The 24,990-nt window shown below is 38.7% G+C and overlaps 1 protein-coding gene across 4 annotated transcripts in view; it reads right to left on the reverse strand.

The window, feature by feature from the left end:
- LOC129766273 (myosin heavy chain 95F) overlaps positions 1 to 24,990 on the reverse strand; it is an 87,700-nt gene that overhangs the window by 43,542 nt on the left and 19,168 nt on the right. For 3 of the 4 annotated variants that reach the window (XM_055766810.1, XM_055766795.1, XM_055766800.1), the window contains exon 3: positions 16,795 to 16,816. The gene's annotated coding sequence lies outside the window, so the exon portion shown is untranslated. Of the gene's footprint in view, positions 1 to 16,536; positions 16,606 to 16,794; positions 16,817 to 24,990 lie in introns of all 4 variants that reach the window. The other variant, XM_055766805.1, reaches the window with a different exon arrangement.

Below are 24,990 nucleotides of genomic sequence, written 5' to 3' on the forward strand. Positions count from 1 at the left end.
GCCCCCTTCGTGATGACCGGCACGGTAAACGGGCAGGTTTACCTTAAGGAGTGCCTACAGAAGCGCTTACTACCACTATTGAAGCAGCACGAGGGTCCGACCATCTTCTGGCCGGATTTCGCTTCGTGCCACTATTCAAAGGACGTGTTGGAGTGGTACGAAGCCAACGGGGTCACCTTCGTGCCAAAGGAAATGAACCCGCCCAACGCGCTGAACTTCGCCCAATAGAGAAATATTGGGCGATTATGAAGCAGGCCCTCCGGAAGAACCCAAAAGCTGTCAAATCGGAGGCGGACTTCAAGAGAAAATGAATTTCTGTTCAAAAAAAACTACAACCTGACGTTGTACAGAACCTTATGACGGGGTTAAGAGGAAGGTGAGAGCATACGGGCTTGGGCTCGAAGTATGAATAAAAAGAAAATGCCAAAAGTTGTTTAATAGTTTTTATTTTACTGTCTAAAATTTTCAAAAGGATCGGTCTACTGGGCGAATTTCTACAGCGTTTTTTCCGTGATGCAATTTGATGTGATACACCCTTTAGTTAAGGAAAAAGCTCGATGAAATGTCGGTTTTCATGCTGTCTGGTGAAGTTCTTGTGTTTTTTTTTTGATCACATGAACATCTTGTTTTTTTTGCGCATTTACATGAGAAAACAAATTTGGACATATTTGCTTGTATATTGTTCTCGCGAATCCATTTATAATTATCAATCATCCATTATCAACTTCTGCTACAAAACAACGCCAACGCAAGCCCTGCCGAGATAGAGCTGATTCTATGGCTCTGGATCATAAGTAACTAGAGTTTTACCACTTTTTTTTCAGGACATGTAAAATTGTACGGCTTACGAATTACTTTTTTCTGAGACGCGATAATGGTCGAAGTATACAGATGATTTTACATCTATTCAGTCGGTGACACGATGACTGATTTGGCTCAAAGAACAAAGATTTTTTGGCGAGGAATCCATAAATTGTCTGAAAGGTGTTTTTTTTAATTCTTTATTTTTGAGACTTTCAGCCTCCAGGGCTGGTTCGTCTCAGACTGAAAGATGGTAAAAAATTGTATCTTCCTGTAACCACTGCTTAGAATAAAACTTTTTGAACCATTCAAGAACAGTAAATGTGTACTTTTTTCCAAATTTCTTTACAACAAATTTTGTCACTTGATTCGAGGATTTATCAGTACGAAACCAAACTGACAAAACTTAACATGATTTGAACATGATTTGTTTTGGCCACTGAATTGCACGGATGTCTTTCAAGTCTTAACAAAAGTCTATAAATTATTCGGTTCTATCGAACAATATTGAAAAAATGCCATGTCCCTTTTACACGGCCCATACATGGTCTGTCGTCAAATCCTCACTGGTAAACTTCACTCAAACTTATATTTGTCAGACTAATTAGTCTTCTTCAAACTCAGTTTTCTTATCTGAGTAATTATGAGTAGTTATGAGTAATTATAGTCTTAAAACACAGTTAATTACAGCGTTAAGCTCAAACTTTCGACACTGGGAAGTCCCAGCACGCAGCGCACGATTTAGTCAGTATGTAGCAGGGATCGTATTTGAGGATTTTGTGCTTCTTCACCTACTACTGCACACATTGTAGTCTCAGAACTCGTTGTTTGTTCCAGTTTAGCGGTACAGTTAAACCCGTCCCGTTCTCTTCTTACGACCTATTTTTCAACTTTGGATACCGCTTCAAACGATGGTCCTTTGCATTTACGGAAGCTGCTGCACTGAAACGACTCACACGAGTGTGCTGCAGCAGAGAGTTCGACGGCATGGCTCAATGCTTTCCAGCAGCAGTATGTGCTGTTATGCACACTCGGAAGGCATACACAGCACCATTCAGGGCACATTGGTGGAGGTCAATTGCTGCATGCAGAGAAGCTGGCAAACATGACATAACATACACACTGGGGCGGGGGCTTTCACCTATCTTCCTATAGCCACGGCACTCTGACGCGAAACGCGTTGGTTGGGAAGTAAGTGCTGGAACCCCAACGTTGTTACTACATCTTAGTTGCGAGAATTGATTGCAAAAAAAAACAAAACGAAAAAGACACGCATACGCTTTTGTGTTTATGGGCCGTTGGGTAGCTCTTTGTTTTGCTCTTGCCTATTTTTCGCTCCAGATGATGTTGAGCGTTGAGGGCCACCGTTCGATTCGTCACTCGAGTGGCAACAACAGCTTAAGCTCTGCAGAAGGAGGAAAAAAAGCCGTTGCCACGGGATTGAAAAAATCGTTCAAGAATCACCGTGTGGTGTCTTGGCGTGTGCCTCGTCTTTTGTTTTGCTCTCGTTGAGGTGTAATTTTTGCGGTGCAACATGGTAAATCCAGAGTTAGATGTTACGATGACAAATGGCTTATTATACTCAGTGTTTTTCACGGTACATTGATACTGTTTTCGATCGTCTGAAGAAAACGACGTTGCCAATAAATCGAATAGACACAAGTCTCAATAGAGAGCGTCACACTTGATACGATTTGTCGCGTAATGTTATTTGCAAAACTATGCAGCAACCATTTTGGAAGAGATAATTGATCATTGAATTGGGTTAAATGTCACACTAGGCAGGGCTGTATGAATATCAGTTCCTGGGTGTGAATTGAAAATTCCAAAATTGCTAAAAAAAATATTTTGTGCTTCAGATTGCAGATTCTATTCCAGATACAGATACTAAACAGGGATTCCAGGGTTAAAATTCAGATTCAGATTCAAAATACTGCTTCTAGGTTCGAATTCACATTTTTGAATTCAGAATCCAGATTGAGACTCTACTTTCATATTCCACCAGATTTGGATTCTAGAGTCTGCTAAGCTGCTAAATTTCTAGAGAGTAAAAAATTTCATATTCCGGATTCCAGATTCAACTTTGGATACTGATACTAAACACTAATTCCAGACTCGAATGTTATTCTGGTTCAGACAACTTTCTCCAGATTCAGATTTAGATTTCTACTGTAGCTCATCCGATTCACTTTCTAGACTTGGATACCGAATACAGATTTTAAAGTAATGCTAGAGATGTTAATTAGGATTCAGAAAATATGGGATCCAAATTCAGATTGCAAATGAAATCTTTGGACTTCGAACCCAGATTTATTTATTTATTGTCAATTTAAAAATTTTTGTCAAAGCCCCAATGATATAACTTAAATCTAAACATGAATGGTACACTACATAAAGTCATCACATAGAAAAATTATCACATACTAAAACTAACATTAAAACCAAAATTATAAGGCAAATTAAGCTGGTTCAGAGAAAAAAGAACTAAATCTACGGCGAAGAAGCGTTCGGGTTAACTGAAAATCGAACAGAAAGGCCACTCGGTTGAATAGTCTTCGCAAACCACTGAATCCTCTGAACATACTGTAGTTCGTACGTTGCACGGGTAATCGTAGCATCGCATTATTTCGGAGAGCTCGAGGTCGAACGTTGATATTTATGTTCTCCAACAGAACGGGACAGTCGATGCGTCCTTGCAAAGGTTGAGGTTGGTTCAGGTTGAGACTATGATTCCAGATTCAGGAATCGATCCGATGTAGATTCCAGATACAATTACAATTGCAATATCTATACCGGAAGTTCAAAATTCGATTTCAAATAGAAAAATTAGATTCATTTCAAATTCCGAATTTGGATTTCATTTTCGAAATTCTAGATTCCATTTCGGATAGATACTATACATGAATTCAGACTTGAGAGATGGCGGTTCCAGATCCAGATTCAGTGATTAAATGTCTAAACTCGAATTCCAAATTTAGATTCTGAAGAAATGTCAGATTTAGATCGAGACGATTTCAATTGAGATTCGTAATCGGGATTTGAAATTCTAGACTCCCGATTCATATGTTCCACAGCTCAGAACTAGTACCGGATACTCATTTCAGGACGACATTCTCGGTATACAACCAGAGCCGATGTTTTCAAAATTGACACATCGGTTATCGTCGACAATCAAGCACCTCCGAAGCAAAGCATTCTAGGATTTATTTCTTCCACAGTAGTGCCAGCAAAAATACTTATGCAGCATCTGTGGTTACTAGTCCTGGAATGAAATACTGTGGTACCTTCTGACCTACATCATCAATGGATTCGACTCGCCAAACAGCTACCGTAGCTTTCCAACCAAAGGGCACTAACATTCCCAGAGGAATTTTTGCTGTCTCAACATAGGACGTTTGCGCTATTTTCAAACTGCATCCCAAAAATCCCATCTCCAAGGCTGCGGGTTCAAAAACTAATGTGGAAGCTAATCCCATTGCACAATGGTCCAGGAGATGCATTTAAGTGGAAATTAGCATTTAGAGCTCGTCAGTTATTCTCTAGACAAAAACTGTCTTAGACAAAGTTGTTACATATGATAGAGCGCTCATTTTTATGATATCAAAAATACGGTGACCAAAATTGTCGATAAAATAAAAAATATAACTTTCTTATCTTTATAGATAGAGGTAAACATACTGTATAATCACTGATTGCCGCAGTACACTTTATCGATTGCGGCACCTTCTTTTCTCTTATTTTCACCAACTTTTCCGAACCGTAGAACGACCCAACAGAATTTCGGAAAACTTTCTATCGCGATTAAAAACTGCACAACACCTTCTGTTCGCTTTTGCAATTCAACTTGTTTATTCCGATTCTATTTGTATACTGGTTTTGTTTTCTCTTGTGTTCATATTTATAACCGTGTTTTTGTTGTGTCTGTGTATTGTCAACAAGGCGTGTTTCATCTCCTGTCTATGGTCTCGCACAGTGGGTACGGTGTGTAAAAATGGTAAGTATTTATTATGTGTTCTTATTTTCTAGGTGTATGGTGAGTGCATCGTGTAGGTGAGTATTTACATATTTACATATTTCATTTCATTTCATTCCGGGTTTTGACGTAGGACTACGTCTAACCGGATGATAAAGGGGGTGAAATGGAAATCTAGGCACTGAACAAGTAGGAAAAAATGCAAGATTTGGAACGCTTATAACTCGAGCATTTCTCAATAGATCGCAAAAGTTTTTGCATCAGTTGATAGGAAATATATCTACGCATCTATCATAACGAATATCATTTCATTTTTCTTGAGATAAATAATTGAATAATTGTGAAATATCAAGCATTGTCAAAATGCACTATGTGCCCATTTTTGATTGGTCCATTTTGTGCTCCTCAAATCGTACCGACCAAAACGGGCAACCAGAACAGCAGTGAAATAGAATGAAGCACGATTGGAAAGGAAAAAGAAAAAAATTAACGAAACATTGGTCGCAGTCTCACACATACGTAATTCTCGAACCAGCCAGTCAGCTTAAAAATCCCCGCTCCGCTGCCGTAACGATCATTCTCATTCAAACCGTACACCACATCGGTTCGCATCACAACACATCAACAAACCAACCCAAGCAGCCATGTCTGGACATGGTAAAGGAGGAAAAGTGAAGGGAAAGGCAAAATCCCGCTCGAAGCGTGTTGATCTGGAGTTCCCCGCAAGGGTAGCTAGGCCGAGCGCGTTAGTACCTAGCCGGCGTTATATAGTTTCGGCCGCCGAAGTGATCGAGTTAGCTGGCAAAGCTGCTCGCGACGATAAGAAAGCCCGCATTCGGAACAGAACACATTCGGTTCGGTGGACATCAAGACAACAGGCAGTTGCAGCGAGTGACGAGTGGCAAACGCAATCGCAAAACGGCAGCAGGTAGCAGAAGAAAAAAGTTTGTTCTTTATACAAACTGCTTTGGTGGCAAATCCAGAACAAGGCGGCATCGAGGGCGTTCGAAATGGTTTTTTTCAAAACCACGAGTACTAAGTTTTCTAAATTGGAACCAGTCCATAAAACATGGCGCATTTCGGGGCCATTAAACCTTCCAAAAAAGAGTTTAGGAAATACAGTTCAATGTTTTCTAAAACAATATCCAAAATAATAATAAAACACAAATTGATTTTTTCATAATTTGTTTGCTAGGATCTGATGAGTATGTGAATTTGGCAGTTGTTCTGAGCTTATTGATAGTTGGGGACTTTCCTGATTATTCAATTTTCACCAATTCTTAAATTGTTTCCAGATTGAAAGTACAGTAATTTACAATTAGTTCGACATTTAGCTAATTGGACGGACATGTAATGCGACTTATTTAGTTGGACATTTTTGTAAACATAGAGATCCAAATTATGACCCCACATTGAAAGTCGACACTGTACCACTGTCGTCTCAAATGTTCAATTTCAGGTTAAAATCGCCTCCAATGCGACACTGAGTGGGGCTTCGGCACGTCGCATTGAATGTAATTTACTGTACAACATGTCACAAAGCTGGATGGGAAGAAATTTTCCAACTGTGAAAGCTGTGGCGAGTGGCAACAAATCGCGAAACAGAAAGGTTTAGCCGAACAAGATGGGGATATCGAGCGATAACAAAACAATAAACTCTTTAGATTGAAGATAATTTTGAGATCCTGAAAAGGATCCTTTTTAGCCTGCATGTGAATCCAACGAGCGAACAAATCGTAATGAATGTATTTTTTTTGCCATCGCTCCCTTTTAACGCTCATTCGTTCGTCTCGTTGGACTCGCCCCTCTGGCTGAGTCTCCCGATTTGTCTCTATCCTGTGAGTGTGTACCGCTAGAGTATAAAACACGCGGACCCCAAAAAAATATTCTATTTTCTTTCAAACCGTAAACCCGTGTGGTTGTACGGCATCGGCATCGTGGACGTAACAAAGGAGGACAAGTTAAGGGAAAGGCAAAGTCTCACTCGAACCGTGCAGGTCTCCAGTTCCCAGTTGGTCGCATTCACTGATTGCTCCGCAAGGGTAACTAGGCGGAACGGATTGGTGCCGGAGCACCAGTATACCTAACAGCGATTATAGAGTTTCGGCCGTCGGAGTGCTCGAGTTGGCTTGCAAAGCTGCTCACGACAATCAGAAAACCCGCATCAAGAACAGAGCAGCTTCGGTTCGGCGCTCATCAAGGCAACAATTAGTTTCAGTGAGTGGCAAAGTGTTTCTCCGGCACGTCGCATTAAATGTAATTTACTGAACAATATGTCACAAGCTGGATGGGAAGAAATTTTCCAACTGTGAAAGCTGTGGCGAGTGGCAAACGCAATAGCTAAACAGGAAGGTTTGACCGAACAAGATGGGAATATCGAGTGATAACAAAAACACAACACCAAAGGTTCGTTTCAGAACCATCAACATATTCATAAAGAGTAAACAGTAAACTAATCCATTTTTCAGGTAGATAGGTAGGTATTCACGTAGGAGAAGAAAATAAAACAATATATTTAAAATATATATTTAACAAAAGCTGTCCCCTTTGTATAGTTCTACGTCACTCCGGTTATGTCCCCGACATTACCCACCCGTCTTTTTTATGTAAGTATTGAACACATACTTCGACAATGTTATAGTCCCATTTATTTGAGATATCTTTGTAGAACAAAGTTTTTCTCTATCTCTCGAAATAATAAATAAAGCGTCTTTTTTCTATGTTACGTTAGGGTCACCATGAAAAAAACTGTTTTTCTGGTTTTTCTGCTCTAACTTTTATATCTCAAATTCTACATACAAACCGTCTTCGGAAGACTTTTAGAACTTACTAATATAAACATTTTGCGATGCAGAACTTGTCAAAATCTCAACTTAACTCAAAGTTAAAAAAAATACGCTCTGTTCAATTGTTTGTCATTCTTTCTGGGGCAAACATAAACAAAGTTTATTGGCGGCATTTGAAAGAGCATATTCCACTCTACATGATGTGTGATTTTCAAAACTATGTTATTTTTCGTGTTTTAAATTAAAATTGGAATCATGAGTTTTTGGGTAAAAAACCATCAACCATCTGCATCGCAAAATGTTGGTATGAATAAGCTCTAAAAGTCGTACGAAGACAGTTTTGATGTAGAATTTGAAATATAAAAGTTAAAGCAGAAAAACCTGTTTTTTTCATGGTCACCCTAATGCAACTTAGAAAAAAGCGCTAAATTAATTATTTTAAAAGATAGAAAAAAGCTTTGTTCTACAAAGTTGTTAAAAATAACTGGGGCTAAAATATTGTCGAACTATGTTTATCTCTATCTATAAAGATAAGAATGTTAGATTTTTCATTTCATCGACAGTTTTGGTCACCCTATTTTTAATAGCATAAAAATGAGCGCTCTATCATATGTAACAACTTTGTCGAAGATAGTTTTTGTCTAAACAATAAATATCTCCCACAAAGTTGTTTTTAGCGCTTTCTATCTGAGTTGCGTTAGGGTAACTATGAAAGAACGGTTTTTTTACTTTAACTTTTATATTTAAAATTCTACATCAAAATTGTCTTCGTACGACTTTTAGAGCTTATCAATACCAACATTTTGCGATAAAGAATTTGTCAATATCTTAATCCTGCTCAAAGTTATTGATGGGGTTTCATCCAAAAACTCATGATTTCAATTTTAATTTACTCAAACACAAAAAATAACATAGTTTTGAAAATCACATATTATATAGTGTTCTTTTAAATTCCGTCAACAAATATTTTTTATGTTTGCCCCAGAAAGAATGACAAACAAATGAAGAGTGCGTGTTTTTTGGGAAGAAATGTCAATAACTTTGAGTGAAGTTGAGATATTGACAAGTTCTGCATCGAACAATGTGTGTATTAGTAAGCTCTAAAAGTCTTTCGAAGACAGTTTGCATGTAGAATTTGAAATATAAAAGTTAGAGCAAAAAAAAACAGTTTTTTTCATGGTGACCATAACGTAACTTAGAAAAATCGCGCTATATCGGCTATTTCAAGAGATAGAGAAAAACTTTGTTCTAAAGGGTGTGTCACATCAAATTGCATCACGGAAAAAAAGCTGTAGAAATTTAATTTTTAGGAATTATATCTTCAGATTTCGCTTATAATCAGATAAGAGTGTATAGATCACGTTGGCCATGCTTCACTGTCAATTTTTCGTAAATTTGGAAAAATGTCGTCGAACGAAAAAGTGCGTCGTGAATTAATCCTGTGCACTCATTTCGAGAATCCGGAGTTGTCACATCGGAACATCGGCAAGATACTGGGAATCGTCCAATCCACGGTCAGCAGAGTACTAAACCGATACTTCGAGAACCTAACCACCAACCGGAACGGCAAAAATGGATGCTCCGTCAGTGAAAAAGATCACAAGCGCGTAGTTAAGCAGTTTAGACGTGATCCGAGAAGTTCGGTCCGGGATGTCGCCAATGAGCTGAATTTGTCAAGTTCATTCGTCCAGCGGACCAAGCAGCGGGAGGGCCTGCGTACATACAAGGTTCAGAAGGCTCCTAACCGCGACGAAAGGCAAAACATGGTGGGGAAGACGCGAGCCCGGAAGCTGTACACCGAAATGCTGACGAAGCCGCATTGCCTGGTAATGGACGACGAAACCTACGTCAAAGCGGACTTTCGTCAGCTGCCGGGCCTGTTGTTCTTCTCCGCAGAGGACAAATTCAGCGTTCCGGAGGAGATTCGCAAGCAGAAACTATCCAAGTTTGCCAAAAAGTACATGGTGTGGCAAGCGATCTGCTCTTGCGGAAAGCGGAGTGCCCCCTTCGTGATGACCGGCACGGTAAACGGGCAGGTTTACCTTAAGGAGTGCCTACAGAAGCGCTTACTACCACTATTGAAGCAGCACGAGGGCCCGACCATCTTCTGGCCGGATCTCGCTTCGTGCCACTATTCAAAGGACGTGTTGGAGTGGTACGGAGCCAACGGGGTCACCTTAGTGCCAAAGGAAATGAACCCGCCCAACGCGCCGGAGCTTCACCCAATAGAGAAATATTGGGCGATTATGAAGCAGGCCCTCCGGAAGAACCTAAAAGTTGTCAAATCAGAGGCGGACTTCAAGAGAAAATGGATTTCTATTAAAAAAAACTACAACCTGACGTTGTACAGAACCTTATGGACGGGGTAAAGAGGAAGGTGCGAGCATACGGGCTTGGGCTCGAAGTATGAATAAAAAGAAAATGCCAAAAGTTGTTTAATAGTTTTTATTTTACTGTCTAAAATTTTCAAAAGGATCGGTCTACTGGGCGAATTTCTACAGCGTTTTTTCCGTGATGCAATTTGATGTGACACACCCTTTACAAAGATGTTTCAAATAAATGGAGCTACAACATTTGTCGAACTATGTTTACCTCTATCTATAAAGATACGAAAGTTAGATTTTTTATTTCATTGACAATTTTGGTCACCCTATTTTTGACAACATAAAAACAAGCGCTCTATCATATGTAACAACTTTGTCTAAGACAGTTTTTGTTTAGAGAATAACTGTCGAGCTCTAAATGCTAATTTCCACTTAAATGCATCTCCTGGACCATTGTGCATTGGTTTCACTTCTCTGATAAAAGAAATTCATCTTGAATAGAATTCATACTGGAAGGACTTACGGAACGCGTCATGTAATTTTTCAATTCGTAACTTTGCAGGCAGCAGTTTGATGGTTTGAGGAACATATTTTCAAAAAGGCCTGATTCCGATAGCTTTTCATCAACATGAATGCAAAGTCAGAAGTGCAATGAAGTACTCCATAATCATTCACTGTTATTTTTACATCGAAAACAATGTGATAATTGGGTTATTTGGCATAAATTCATAAAATCCGGCATGATTTAATGAATAGGGGTTTCAGATTTTGGACTGGTAAGTTTGTTTACCAGATCAAAACCCTGTCAAGAACATATGGGGAGTGATCGTACGAATAGTAGATACAGCTCACAAGCAGTATGAGTGATTTGAAGAGCTCAAACGAGCAGTATCTTCTGCGTAGAACGAAATACACACTACAATATGGCGCAGCTTGATCGAAACCATCCCGACTGGGTTGTTTGAACAGATTGAGAACTAAGGATGACCTACGAATTAGCAACTTATTGTATTCCATGTGAAATTGACGTTTATTTTGTAAATGAGTGAGAGTTTTTCCATCTGGTTCTATAGTTATAAAACACTGGAATTTAAGTTTTTTTTATGTTTCGCACCTGAACGCAAGAATAAAGTTTAAATGATCAGTCTTATAAATGGAGATAGTTTTTATATCCTACACTATATACTTCAATTCAACTGACTTCTTACATATCTCTGGGAACTCAGAAAAAAAGAGTGGTTCTATAGTTATGAAACGCAGTGTATTCAAGAATCAAAAAGAGTAATACTCAAATTTATGTTCAATATTCAAATATTCATTCTCTGAATTAATTCCGATTAATTTGATTCTTAATTATAGATTTGAGAAACATATTCAGATTCAGATTTAGATTCCGAACTCTAATTAAAAAACAGGACAACTTCAGTCCAGATTTCAGCTCAAGATCAAGGAACAGATTTTATCTCCAAACTTCATATTCAGATTCAGATTCCTATTTAATGGATCGAAAAACGTACTCTGAATTTCAAAACGCCAGGTTCATTCCAAATTCAGACAACGAAACAGATTACAAATGCAAACTTTCAAACATAATGCCACAATTCAGAGGAAGATTCCGATCCGTGTTTCAAGCTGAAATTCTTGGAAAATGACAGAATCAGATCTAGAATTCAAACTAACATTGGAATGCAACACATACAAAATTTCTGATTCAACATTCGGATTCGGATTACCAATTGGAAAATAAGAAAACTGTCCTAGGTTCAGATTCTTGATTCTCAATTCTCAACTCAATTCAGTCCAGATTCAAATTAAGACCGAGAAACAGATTTCATATACAATCTCCATATGTACTCAGATTCATTTTACAAATATCTGATTCTGACTGAATATGGAAAAGCAGATTTGAAGGAATAAGCCAGATTCTTTAGTTAGATTTCAAATAAGGATCTAATATACACATCAAATACATAAAATCCACACATATAGTATTATTTTTCAAATGCAAACCTCTGGAATTTCCCTACCCTCAAATTTAGATTCTAGATTTGAAATTCTAGTTTCCGCGAAACTATAAGGGATAAGTGTATCATAGTTATCGTATATGGATGCTTCAATTGCCAAATCGATTAACTCCATAAAACAAGAAGCCGAGAAAAATCATAAAATATTACATGTTTTTTTAAATTCTTTTCAAATTACAAATTCGAAAATACGATGTAGAATGTACACCCAAAGTTATTTTTTAGCACATGTTATGGCATCCCAATTTATTACATTAATTGTGCTGAAAAATAACAGAAAATGTTCTACTCCCCTATACATGTACATCATTTGTATAATATATATGCTAGAGTCAATATGAGCGAGCGAAACAGGAGACACATTTAAATGAAAGTATATGAAGTGAGTGAATATGGATAGCGTGGTCGTGTGAAATAGCTTTGCATTCCAGCCGGCCTTGGTTCGATCCCCCTTGACGTCGTATGGACTTTTTTTTTGGCACAATCCCAAATGAAATGAGAAAAGAAAGCAGAAAGAGATGTCTGCTCGCATACACACAAACCATTTTTAAGCTTTCAAAACAGCTCATTGAAATGATTTGAAATGTTTTCAGCCAACGCTAGTTTGGGTGTATTATTGCAAACGCATATTTGATCTGACGACATATTAAAAGTATAAGATGGAATAAACTTGGAGTTTTTGTTTTAATTACTACAATTTTTTTGTGATTAGGGGAGTTAATCGATTTGGCAAGTGAAAGCCAATTATTAATTAAAATTCAGTCTTTGAATATTTTTTTTTTATTACGAATTTTAAAATGTTTTTTTCAGATATTAAACGTCCACTTCTATTTCTGTATCTTACACCATTCATTATGCTATGCTTTTGGACATTTCGGTCCCATTGATCAGGATTACGACTTCTTTTTCGTCCAGTCCTTCTGCAAACCCATATTGTCATGCTCACTCCCCCAATTCGTAATACGAAGCTCAATGCCGTCACCGCGAATAACGAAATTAAACGAACAACTAACAGATGTCTCCGTAGGAGAGGAAAGATAATGCAGCGGGTCAACTAGATTTTCATTATTATGCAAATTCATTATAATATGGAATTAATCAGATTGGCTTCTGACATAAATTATTTATTATTCAATGGCTAAAAAGATTTTGTCATTTAGTGTTGTAATAGTTATTATTAAAAAAAATTGTTTTGAATATGTACAGTTAGAAGCTAATCAAGTACTTTGATATTAAAATTTAATAATATTAAAAAATGGAGTTAATTGATTTGGCAAGTGGAGCATCCATATATTTCTCTCATAACGAAATAGAATGTTGATTGTCGGAGTGCGGGTTGAGTTTGGAAATGAATTTCGGTATTGACCTACTGAATAAAGAATGAAGAAGACTATCAAACATTAAAAAATGAAGGTGACATATTTTATAAATGGTGCACTAAGAGTTTATTACAGCTCAATGTTAGGAAATGCACTTTTATGACTTTTACAAGAAGAAGAACACACTTGAACAATGGTGTTAAGCTGGGAAATCAACCCATCAATAGATGTCAACGAGTAAGAGACTTAGGCGTGGTCTTAGATTTAGAAGCTAATCTTCGTTGATCATTATAATACAATCATCCATAGAGCAAACAATATGTTGAGCTTCATCAAACGCTTTAGTCACCATTTCCAAGATCCGTACACAATAAAGACATTGTATATTACATATGTCAGATCAATTCTCGAATACTGTAGTATTGTATGGTCCCCCTATATATCTTCACACGAAGACAGAATTGAATCTGTACAAAAACAATTTTTATTATTTGCACTTCGTAAACTAGGCTGGTCTTCATATCATCTCCCTCTATATGAAGCACGCTGTATGCTAATCAATATTAAAAGCCTAAAAGAACGTCGGAACTCTGCCATGATTCTATTTATTATTGACATCATATCACAACGAGTGGACTCAGAAGAAATATTAGGGAACCTAAATTTTTACGCACCGATTAGGCACCTGAGAAATCCTAACATTTTCTACATAGATTACCGAAGAACGAATTATGCCAAATATAAAGGGTGTGTCACATCAAATTGCATCACGGAAAAAACGCTGTAGAAATTCGCCCAGTAGACCAATCCTTTTGAAAATTTTAGACAGTAAAATAAAAACTATTGGCATTTTCTTTTTATTCATACTTCGAGCCCAAGCCCGTAAGCTCGCACCTTCCTCTTTACCTCGTCCATAAGGTTCTGTACAACGTCAGGTTGTAGTTTTTTTTGAACAGAAATCCATTTTCTCTTGAAGTCCGCCTCCGATTTGACAACTTTTGGGTTCTTCCGGAGGGCCTGCTTCATAATCGCCCAATATTTCTCTATTGGGCGAAGCTCCGGCGCGTTGGGTGGGTTCATTTCCTTTGGCACGAAGGTGACCCCGTTGGCTTCGTACCACTCCAACACGTCCTTTGAATAGTGGCACGAAGCGAGATCCGGCCAGAAGATGGTCAGGCCCTCGTGCTGCTTCAATAGTGGTAGTAAGCGCTTCTGTAGGCACTCCTTAAGGTAAACCTGCCCGTTTACCGTGCCGGTCATCACGAAAGGGGCGCTCCGCTTTCCGCAAGAGCAGATCGCTTGCCACACCATGTACTTTTTGGCAAACTTGGATAGTTTCTGCTTGCGAATCTCCTCCGGAACGCTGAATTTGTCCTCTGCAGAGAAGAACAACAGGCCCGGCAGCTGACGAAAGTCCGCTTTCACGTAGGTTTCGTCGTCCATTACCAGGCAATGCGGCTTCGTCAGCATTTCGGTGTACAGCTTCCGGGCTCGCGTCTTCCCCACCATGTTTTTCCTTTCGTCGCGGTTAGGAGCCTTCTGAACCTTGTATGTACGAAGCTTGGTCCGCTGGACGAATGAACTTGACAAATTCAGCTTATTGGCGACATCCCGGACCGAACTTCTCGGATCACGTCTAAACTGCTTAACTACGCGTTTGTGACCTTTTTCACTGACGGAGCATCCATTTTTGCCGTTCTTCACCTTCCGGTCGATGGTTAGGTTCTCGAAGTATCGTTTTAGTACTCTGCTGACCGTGGATTGGACGATTCCCAGCATCTTGCCGATGTCCCGAGGTGACAACTCCGGATTCTCGAAATGAGTGCACAGGATTAATTCCCGACGCCCTTTTTCGTTCGACGACATTTTTCCAAATTTACGAAAAATTGACAGTGAAGCATGGCCAACGTAATCTATACACTCTTATCTGATTATAAGCGAAAGCTGAAGATATAATTCCCAAAAATTAAATTTCTACAGCGTTTTTTCCGTGATGCAATTTGATGTGACACACCCTTTAGTCATATTAATCGTATGATGAGCCTCTGTAACGAACACAGTGAAATAATTGATGTAACCATGTCAAGGTCATTGCTTAAAGACTATCTGAATAGAATAAGATATAGTTAAATTTCACCGAAATATTTGGGCAGCATATTTAGTCTACGCTGGTTTGACGAAACAAATAAATGGATTAATTTTTTTTTGATTATGTAATACAGGGTGGGCCATTTAAAGTGGAAGCATCTGGCAACCCCATAACTTTTGATGTCAGATTAACAAATGTCATACCGCGTTGGAAGCGTCATTTCAGTACAATTTTAACCATGGAACAATACACACCTAAACAACGCGCTGAAATTGTTCAGCTGTACATTCAAAATAACTTCTCAATTGTGGCTTTTGGCAAAAAATCATAATGTCTGATGAGGCGCATTTCAACTTGAATGGAGGAGTGAATAAACAAAATTGTCGGTTTTATGCTACTGAAAACCCTCAATTCATCGAAACGCAACCTCTTTACGACCAAAAAGTTACTGTGTGGTGTGGCATTTATGCCGATAAAGTCATCGGCCCGTACTTCTTTGAAAACGAAAATGGAGCAACGGTAACCGTGAATGGGGAGCGTTATCGGACAATGATAACCGATTTTTTATTGCCATTTGTTCGTGAAAATGAATTGGACAATTACTGGTTCCAACAGGACGGCGCTACATGCCATACAGCGGCTGCCACGACCAAATTATTGCGCGAAATGTTCCCCGGAAGATTAATATCGAAAAACGGCGATTATGACTGGCCACCGAGATCACCTGATTTGACGCCTCCTGACTTTTTTTTATGGGGATATTTAAAATCCAAGGTATACACTGGTAAACCAAGGACCCTGGCTGCGCTGAAAGACAATGTCCGACAAGAAATTGCTGCCATATCGGCCGAAACATTGGGCAAAGTGATGGAAAATGCCGAAAAAAGGGCACATTTTGCGGTCAAGGCCAGAGGCGGTCATTTACGAGATATCATAATCAAAAAGTAGTTAGAACAAATCTCCTTGGACCAAAATAAATGAATTTAAAAAAAAAAATTTAAATTCCACTTCTTTACTTTGCTATTGCAAAAACAAATCCTTCCACTTTAAATGGCCCACCCTGTATGTTAAAATCCTCTTCTAAATTAAACGGATAAATTATCCAGCTAGCTCTCTTTAATTTTTTTTTAGTTTTAAGTAAGTAGTTTTAAGTATTATTAAGAATGTATCGGTCTACAATTTTGATTGACGACAATAAATAAATAAATAACAATAATTACCCAACTGATAGCCACCGGTCACAGCATCAATGCTTCGTGCAATTTTGATAGTTCAGGTAAAAAATTAACCTAGTGAAGAAAGTTCAGACTGAATAGAAATAAATTTAATTTGAGCAGGAATTTGGTGCGAAAAAAAGAAAGACCGATGACAGAGGGGATCTACTGCGAAAAAAGGACAGTATGCACCATCCAGATGTACTTTAACATTCGAATCCAGGGTGAGTTGTAGAAACGCCAAGCAAAATTTGCGTGACTTACCTTGTTCGAAAACTCCGTTTATCTGAAAAGAAGAAAGAGTAGATGGCATGAGAAAATCTCAAAATACACAAATAAATACATTTATGTGGTTGAAATATCAACATTTTAGACTTGTTATCGAGACAAGTGATACGCCCAATTGCAGTTAATCGTAAGCAATTATTCTCTCTACCGCCATGAAACCTTCAATCCACACGTTCAATCGCTTATATCTGGCTCGAACTGACTCCACTGAAGCAGACTACTATAGCGATAGCATCTATCACGTACCGGTGTACCGACAACCCATGATCATAAACTCGATCTACGAGAGCGATATAAGGAAAAAATAATAATCAGATTATAGATGAATACACTTTCTCCTTCAATAATTGATAATACAAAGCAGTGTGCGTGTTACGTTGACTTCCGAGACTGTAAACTTAACTCGTTCACACGTGTTGATGAAACACGGTTGATCTGCGCCGTTGTGCTCCAGCAGTTGAATGATTCGAAAATTACAAAGCACTAACGTATGTAATCAACGATTGCAGAAGATGAACACAATGGTTGCATAAACCTCCATTTCCTTCGGCTTAGGGCAAGTGAGAATGATTTGCATGGAAAGCGCAATTTATCCACAGTGTTGATGGGGGATGCGGAAATATGCGAGTTCTATTATAATCTGAATTATATTCCGAAATAAAAAAAAATCTCGCAAGACAAATCGATGGAGGAGCAAAAAAGGTTTGTGCTGATGGTGTCGAGTGCAACTGCATTTCAAGAGGGATCATTGCAAGCCAACTCTCGTTTGGGGCCGAGGTCACGAAGAAGTATTGATTTATCACCGCAGTAGAGTGAAGATAAACACGTATACAGCATCGTTCTCATTTCCATAGTGTTTTGGAGACAAGCCAACTGAAAGTTGGCCAATTTAATTCATTTATTTATCACTGATATTCTTTTTTTTTGTTTTACTGATGTCTCTCGATTGGCAAGGGGAATACTGTTATTCGTGTAATTCACGCATCACTCTTCGAAACATTACAAAAATTCATCATAAATAATTGTTTTTTTTTCATCCGTAGATTTTCCAGGTGCCACTGGAAAAATACATGTTTCGCATTTTATGATAACCGACAGAAAAAAAACCACACATACGGAGGCGATGAACCAGTTCTGGAACTATGCAATGTTCAGGCGTGAAAGTTTTGCGAGTCCGAACTTGGCAATGAACGCCCACTTTTGCCTACACGCTCGCGCCTGCAGCGAACGGAATGCGGGAGTTGTGACTTCCATTACGAGTATAACTTTTTTTTTCCTTTTTTTTCAATTACTTATTGAATGATTTATTACCACAACTTGTCTAGTATTTCTGATAGTTGTTGCATATGCTTTGGTTGATTCACAACATTACATGTGACATCTCAAGTCTAAGCCAGATATCCATCAAACGCCTTTCGTGCCAGGACCGTACAAACCAAACAGGTGCTCAAGATTTGTCTAACCGAAAGTATTACGTGACGAGCCCAGCCTGCGAGCTCTATTTATTTTACAAATCAATCAATTTAGACGGAACGGTTACGATGACCATTGCTGATCTGTCAACCGCAGAAAGGAATTGGTTTGTAACAATCAACCCAAAAAAACTGAAACAAAAACACAAAGACAACAATGGCAATGAACATCAATAATTGCGAAAGTAACTATGAAACCGAGATAAACGGAGCAGTTTTGAGAGAGATATATGGAAATAGCCACCATACAAAACGAATCCAGTTTCGGGAGCGTATGTGCATGACGATGATGAAATAATAAACGCTGCGTGCAAAATAAAGTAATAAACAAACGCCAATTAATTGCTAGGGTAATCGTGAGGTGTTTGACTCGAGGGGCCGAACGTTTTCCCCACCTTTGTTGGCTCTAATGCTTATAAGTTCAAACATAAATCCAACAATGGTAAAAGTGGACCACATTAAGTTGGTTTTGTTTTCGCGATCGGATGTGGATCGATACGGTGTCTTGGTCATCTCAAGGGGGGTTGCGTAAGGGACTTTGACTGCTCCGAAGTTATGTTAGAAAGACACACATACTGCAGCCTCTTCGCAGTAGAGTGCACATATGCTTTGAATTGTTACATTATGCTTTGATAATAACGAACCATTGGATAAATGTTATGTGTGTACGGTGTCGCGTTCCGCAAGGTTTTCGCACTCCGTTGACCATTGAATATAGTTGATCACTGTTTTCCTTCAACTATCTTGGTTATTTAACTCAAACGGGCGCATAACAAACGCATATTTCTGTTGACTTGAGTTTACAAATATGAACCGTGTAATTGTAATGTTTCAAAAAAAAAACCAATTTTACGACGATTGAAATGGTTCAGTATAAATGTTACAATTTGAATGAATGCTTATATATACAACCAACGGTTTCGGGAACCACGTTCATCATATCAAACATTTGAAAATTAACCGTAAACGAATGTTTTCGTATTTTGAACTGTCAAGTTTCGATAAGTCCAGTTACATTTTCCGTTGTTTTAGTTGTTTTGATCAATTAAATCTGGCAAATGCCGAAGGGAAAAGTCCTCACGGAGAAAGAAGAAAGACAAATCGATGCATTTCACCAAGAAAATGTTGGTATCAGAGAAATATCTCGTCGGATTGGACGATCCCATCAAGTAGTGCGGGGAGCGTGATATCTCGGCTTATGTCCAATCACTACAACCTAAACGCGCATCTCTATCGCATTGGGCTCGCAGCAAACAATCTTTGTGATTGTGGCGATGGCTACCACGACATCGAGCATGTTGTCTGGTCGTGTATCCGGTTCCATGCTGCTCGCTCTCAGCTCTCTAGAGCACTGAGAGCACAAGGCAGACAATCGGATATCCCCGTCCGGGATATCTTAGGTAGCCGTGATCCTGATCTTCTGCTTCATCTATACCTGTTCCTCAGAAACGCCGATGTCAACGTTTAATGATGTTTCCTTTGTTGTGTCCCCGTTTCATATCCCTCCTATCTGATCGATAAACTTTTACTTAGTCGCGGCAATACATACACATACTCTTTACAGATGCACGGGCCGAAGGTTGTGCAGTCCACTGATCATTCAACAAGAGCCAAAGGTTGTACCGCTCATGACAACTCTACACGAGCTGATGATTGCGCCGGCTAGTGACCATTCTATCCTGGATTCCTCGAGTCGAGAAAGACGCACCACGCTAGATATGGGGTACAGACTAGGGGGGCGTTGCTGATTAATGGTCAGCTGCATCCCAATAGGAAGTATCCCGTGTCGGGCAAACGTACAGAGCATCGAAGACTGCAGCATACCAATTATGAGAACACTTGTAATACTAACCTCGAGCCAACCGCGAGTAATCGGTTACATATTACTAACATAGTTGTAAGCAAACATTGTCGAAATATTGAACTCCCGGCCCCGTTAGGCTGACGCCATATGAGCCTTAATAAAATATATATTTTGGATAAAAAAAAAGTAGTGCGGCGTGTCGTAGAACAAATTCCAATGAATCTTTTGAAACTTTAGAACAATACCGAAAGCGTTACATAGGGGTTTTTGAAAATTCGAAAAATTTCCAAAACGGCGGCCATTTTTGTTAAAAATTAGATATTTTTCATGGAAAATCTCTAAATAGCCATTTAGATCCTGAGATATTGATACCGTCAGTAAAAATAACATGGTTTTGAGAAAAACACGATTTAAAATTCGTACAGCAATACTGTATCCCTTGAGGTGACTTCATGCTTTTGGCTGTAACTTTCCAACGAAATCAAATATCGAAAAATCCTAAGCTTCCCAAAAATGCAAAAAACTAAAATTATTTTTTTTCGATTTTCCAGACCGGGGTCCCCCCTTAAGGTATAATGATCTGACACGTGTACGTATACCCTTTCGAACATCTGAATCAGCAGCAAGTTGAATTCTTTCGTTGCATTTTTACATTGCCAAACAACAGGCTCGATATCATGATATTCTGGACCACAATTACATAAAGTGTGAGTAGCAAGATCTACACGATAAAAACGGTTTAGTGTGCTGCTTTGGAGATCACTGAAAGTTTTGGAAACCGCGTAAGGCCAACAGGCAAACTGCTCCAACATACCCGTGAAAGGCGTGAACCTCCATAGCGATGGAGATTGGAGCGACGGGTCTCAAATAAGCGAGCCGCAATTGGAAGACTGGTGGCTTGCAAAAAAAAAGTCAGCAGATCGGCCAAACTATGTCGAGTAGCTGTGCAGCCAAATGAACTTCACCAGCTGGAAGCTCACTCGAACAAGAATCCTTCCTGAATTCGCCATTCATTCTCCCAATAGACAACAATACGTTGAACCCATCAAAATACGGACCGATAACGTGCCTACCGAGTCTGTAGTAGCTAAGTAGCATTACAACTGATAAAGTTTTTGCTCACTGCGAACAGTACATTTTTTTTATCTCATTTATTTATTTATCAGGCTCATTAGCATTTTATCTGTAACAGAGCCGGGTTTTTATCGTGTACATGTACATATGTTTATGTTTCTATAAATTGTAAATTACACAATAGAAGTAGTAGCCATTTAGGCGTTAGGTTTTCTGTTCCATTACATTATGGTAAATTACACTGTAGTAGCCGTTTAGGCGTAAGGGTATTCTATCTGTTCTTCCATTGTTCAGTAGACCGGACAGCGGAGACAGTTGATATTGATCATTGTTGGGTTATTTATAGAACAGCAGCCCGTTGTTTCTTGCAGAGCAGAGCAGTTGTATGGATGAATCGATCTTTGTTCCACCGTGGATCGATCTCCATAGCTGATGATGGTTGCGTGGACGTAGTTTTTCTTTAACAACACAAAGATGGTCAATTGAGGGCCCTGAGTTTGAACTCACGATCGATCGCTTAGTAAGCGAACGCGTAATCAAGTGGCTACGAAGACCCCCAATTATGCAGTACAACATTATCGCAGTAGAACAGAAGGGATGCAAGAAAAGTATGCATGGCTGTAAAGATCATCATCAATACAGCAAAAGTCGGACAAGCAGTTTACAACCACCGGAACTATCGGAAGGTTTATGACTCCATCTCGTCAATGTATTGTAGGTCTATAAAATTAATGCAGTCTGGTTCCTGTAGCCTGTGATGAGGCATTGGGACCAGGGTTACCATATCTACAGAATAATCTGTATTTATACAGATTTTTTAGACTTTTTGAAACCAAGAATCTGTAGATACAGATTACAGATTTTTTTTGGTTTTCATACAGATTTACAGATTTTTCAAAATAACGATCCAATATTAGTTATGGCTTGACATCAAACATATTTTTTCCCAACTCACCAATTTTATTCATATAGCATTCGAATCAGTCTGAATGAGAGTCATATTGCCATTCATATGTAGAGTGTAGTACTGCTTTCTCATGTTCAATCTAAGGCGAAAAGGTTCAATCATGTTCTACGCTGATGGGTCGAAAATGGGAATCAGAACAGGTGCCGGAGTGTATGGTCCCAGAACAATAATCTCTGTGGCTATGGGAAACTGGCCAACAGTTTTTCAAGCAGAAATAACTGCAATAATAGAATGTTTCAATGTCTGCCTCAAAAGGAAATATAAACATGCTAACATCTGCATATTCTCAGACAGTCAAGCGGCACTTAAAGCTCTAAATGCTTTTGAATGCTCTTCAAAAATTGTCTGGGAATGCATTTCCCTTTTACGGCAATTAAGTCAGATAAGTTCGGTACAATTGTACTGGATTCCTGGCCATTGCGGTATAGAGGGCAACGCGAGCGAGCAGATGAACATGCCAGGAACGGCTCAAACTCACCATTCACTGGTCCAGAACCATTCTGTGGACTTTCTGACTGTGTGTTGAAAAGTGAACTGAATAAAAGGGAAGACCGGGAAGTTACAGCCAATTGTATGGCTGCAAAACTTAAACAGGCGAACAAATTTATTACGCCGAGTATTAAAATTACTCAACAGCTGCTAAGTCTTAGTAAGAAAGACCTCAGCACATTCACTGGTCTTGTAACAGAACACTGCCCGAGTAAATACTATCTTAAAAACATAGGTTTAGCACAAGATGATATTTGTCGCTTTTGTAATGCCGAAAGCGAAACCTCGGAACATTTGCTCTGTAACTGCGGAGCTCTAACTAGACGCAGACTTCAACATCTTGATAAAGTTACTCTGGAGCCCAAGGAAATTTGGTCTGCGTCGCCGATCAGGATTATAAATTTTATCAAACAGATTATTCCTGATTGGCACCTATCTCGCTATAGTTTTTAGTCCACTCCTTCATCAATAAGAAGTAGATAAGCTTGAAGTGTAGTATAAAAAAGGGGTATACCACAATAGTTCAAAATAATTGACGCAGTGGTTCACACCCAACAGGAAAAAAAATGCGAAAATATGCAAAAGTCTGCGTCATCGGCTAGCTTTATTACTCTGTTTATATTTTTCCCAATAAAGCATACTGAATACAAATTTTTAGGTGGATTCCAGAAACATCGTCAAATTCATAATAACTATTCCAATGATACTTAACCTAAGATTATGATCCAAGATTGAACTTATAAATCCCTTTGCGGTCGAATTAAATTTCGACATGTGCACTGGTCGCAATTTTTCACATGATAAAGCAATGATGTTTAGCTTTGTCAGATTGTGAAAGATGAACAAGGTTCCTTTATTTTTATGTAAACATCTGATAAGTATGTTCTTATGTTTATGTCTTGCAATGTTGTTATGTTTATGTTTTAAAAATAGTTGCAAAAGGTTGATACAGATTTTGATACAGATTTTCTGAGAAAAAGACGGGTGGGTAATTTCGGGGACATAACCGGAGTGACGTAGGACTATACAAAGGGGACAGCTTTTGCTAAATATATTGTTTTATTTTCTTCTCCTACGTGAATACCTACCTATCTACCTGAAAAATGGATTAGTTTACTGTTTACTCTTTAAGAACATGTTGGGGGTTCTGAAAAGAACCTTTGGTATTGTGTTTTTGCGTTTTTTTTACAAACCTGATTCTTGATTTTTTTCTGAAGGCTTTGTACTTATTAAATGTTCAACGCCGGGCATCTTTCGGCGTATGCACATATCGTACAATCAAAATGATGACTGTGATAAGGAATGCATAGGTGGTCATCAGCTTACCGTAACTTAAACTGTGGTTTCGGAGACGAATGAATTGTAAGATTTGTAGTCTCCGTAAACAAAGTAAATAAAAATGAAAAAGAACTGAGGTTTTGGAGACGAACTCTACGATCTGTCGAGAAATAAACGAGCTATAAGCATTCTGAAAAACCAACAGTAAATACAGGGACGGATGACCTTCGGATTAAAGTCCTTTAAAATAAGAACAGAGCAGCAGGAAGTACATAGCTCATCATGTTGCTCCTTAGTTATTTTTCTATACAATGCAGATGTAACGTCAGTCAATTTTCAACATCAGTTATCAACCAAAGGAAGCAGTTCTTGCTACCGAGAAAATTCGTTAATGCCATCCTGCATACAATGTGTTGTAATTTGAAGCCACTTTTAATTCGGAAACTATGCATGGGTTTGTGAAAACTGAATGATCAATTTAAAAGACCCCAACCACCAATAAGTTCAAGAACAAGTATAAAAAAAATAAATTAGTTTATATTATATGTCATATTATGTCACTTTAGAATGCATTGGTATTGTGAAAAACTTTTAATAACTCTTCTTTGAAAGGTTTAATGGCCCTGAAAAGCGCCGTGTTTTACGGTGGCTGGTTTTGCCACCAAAGCAGTCTGTATAAACAAACTTTTTCCTTCTTCTACCTGCTGCCGTTTTGCGATTGCGTTTGCCACTCGCTGAAACTAGTTGTTGCCACCGAACTGAATGTGCTCTGTTCTGTAGGTGGGTTTTCTTATTGTCGTGAGCAGCTTTGCAAGTCAACTCGAGCACTCCGGCGGCCGAAATTCTATAACCGCTATTAGGTATACTGGTGCTCCGGCACCAATCCGTTGATGCGATGTGAACTGAAACGATGCCATACAACCACACTGAGATGCCTCCCAATCTATGGTGGGATAGCATATGTTCCAAGCTTTATGTAGAAAAATCGAATGCATTTAAAGCTTATCGGAAACGTGGAACCCCTGAAAATTTTCAGACGTATTTGGACCTTGAAAATCAATTTAAAAACTTGATCAAAGGGAAAAAAC

The sequence above is a fragment of the Toxorhynchites rutilus genome, chromosome 1 (genome assembly GCF_029784135.1).
Source record: "Toxorhynchites rutilus septentrionalis strain SRP chromosome 1, ASM2978413v1, whole genome shotgun sequence".
Taxonomy (NCBI): domain Eukaryota; kingdom Metazoa; phylum Arthropoda; class Insecta; order Diptera; family Culicidae; genus Toxorhynchites; species Toxorhynchites rutilus.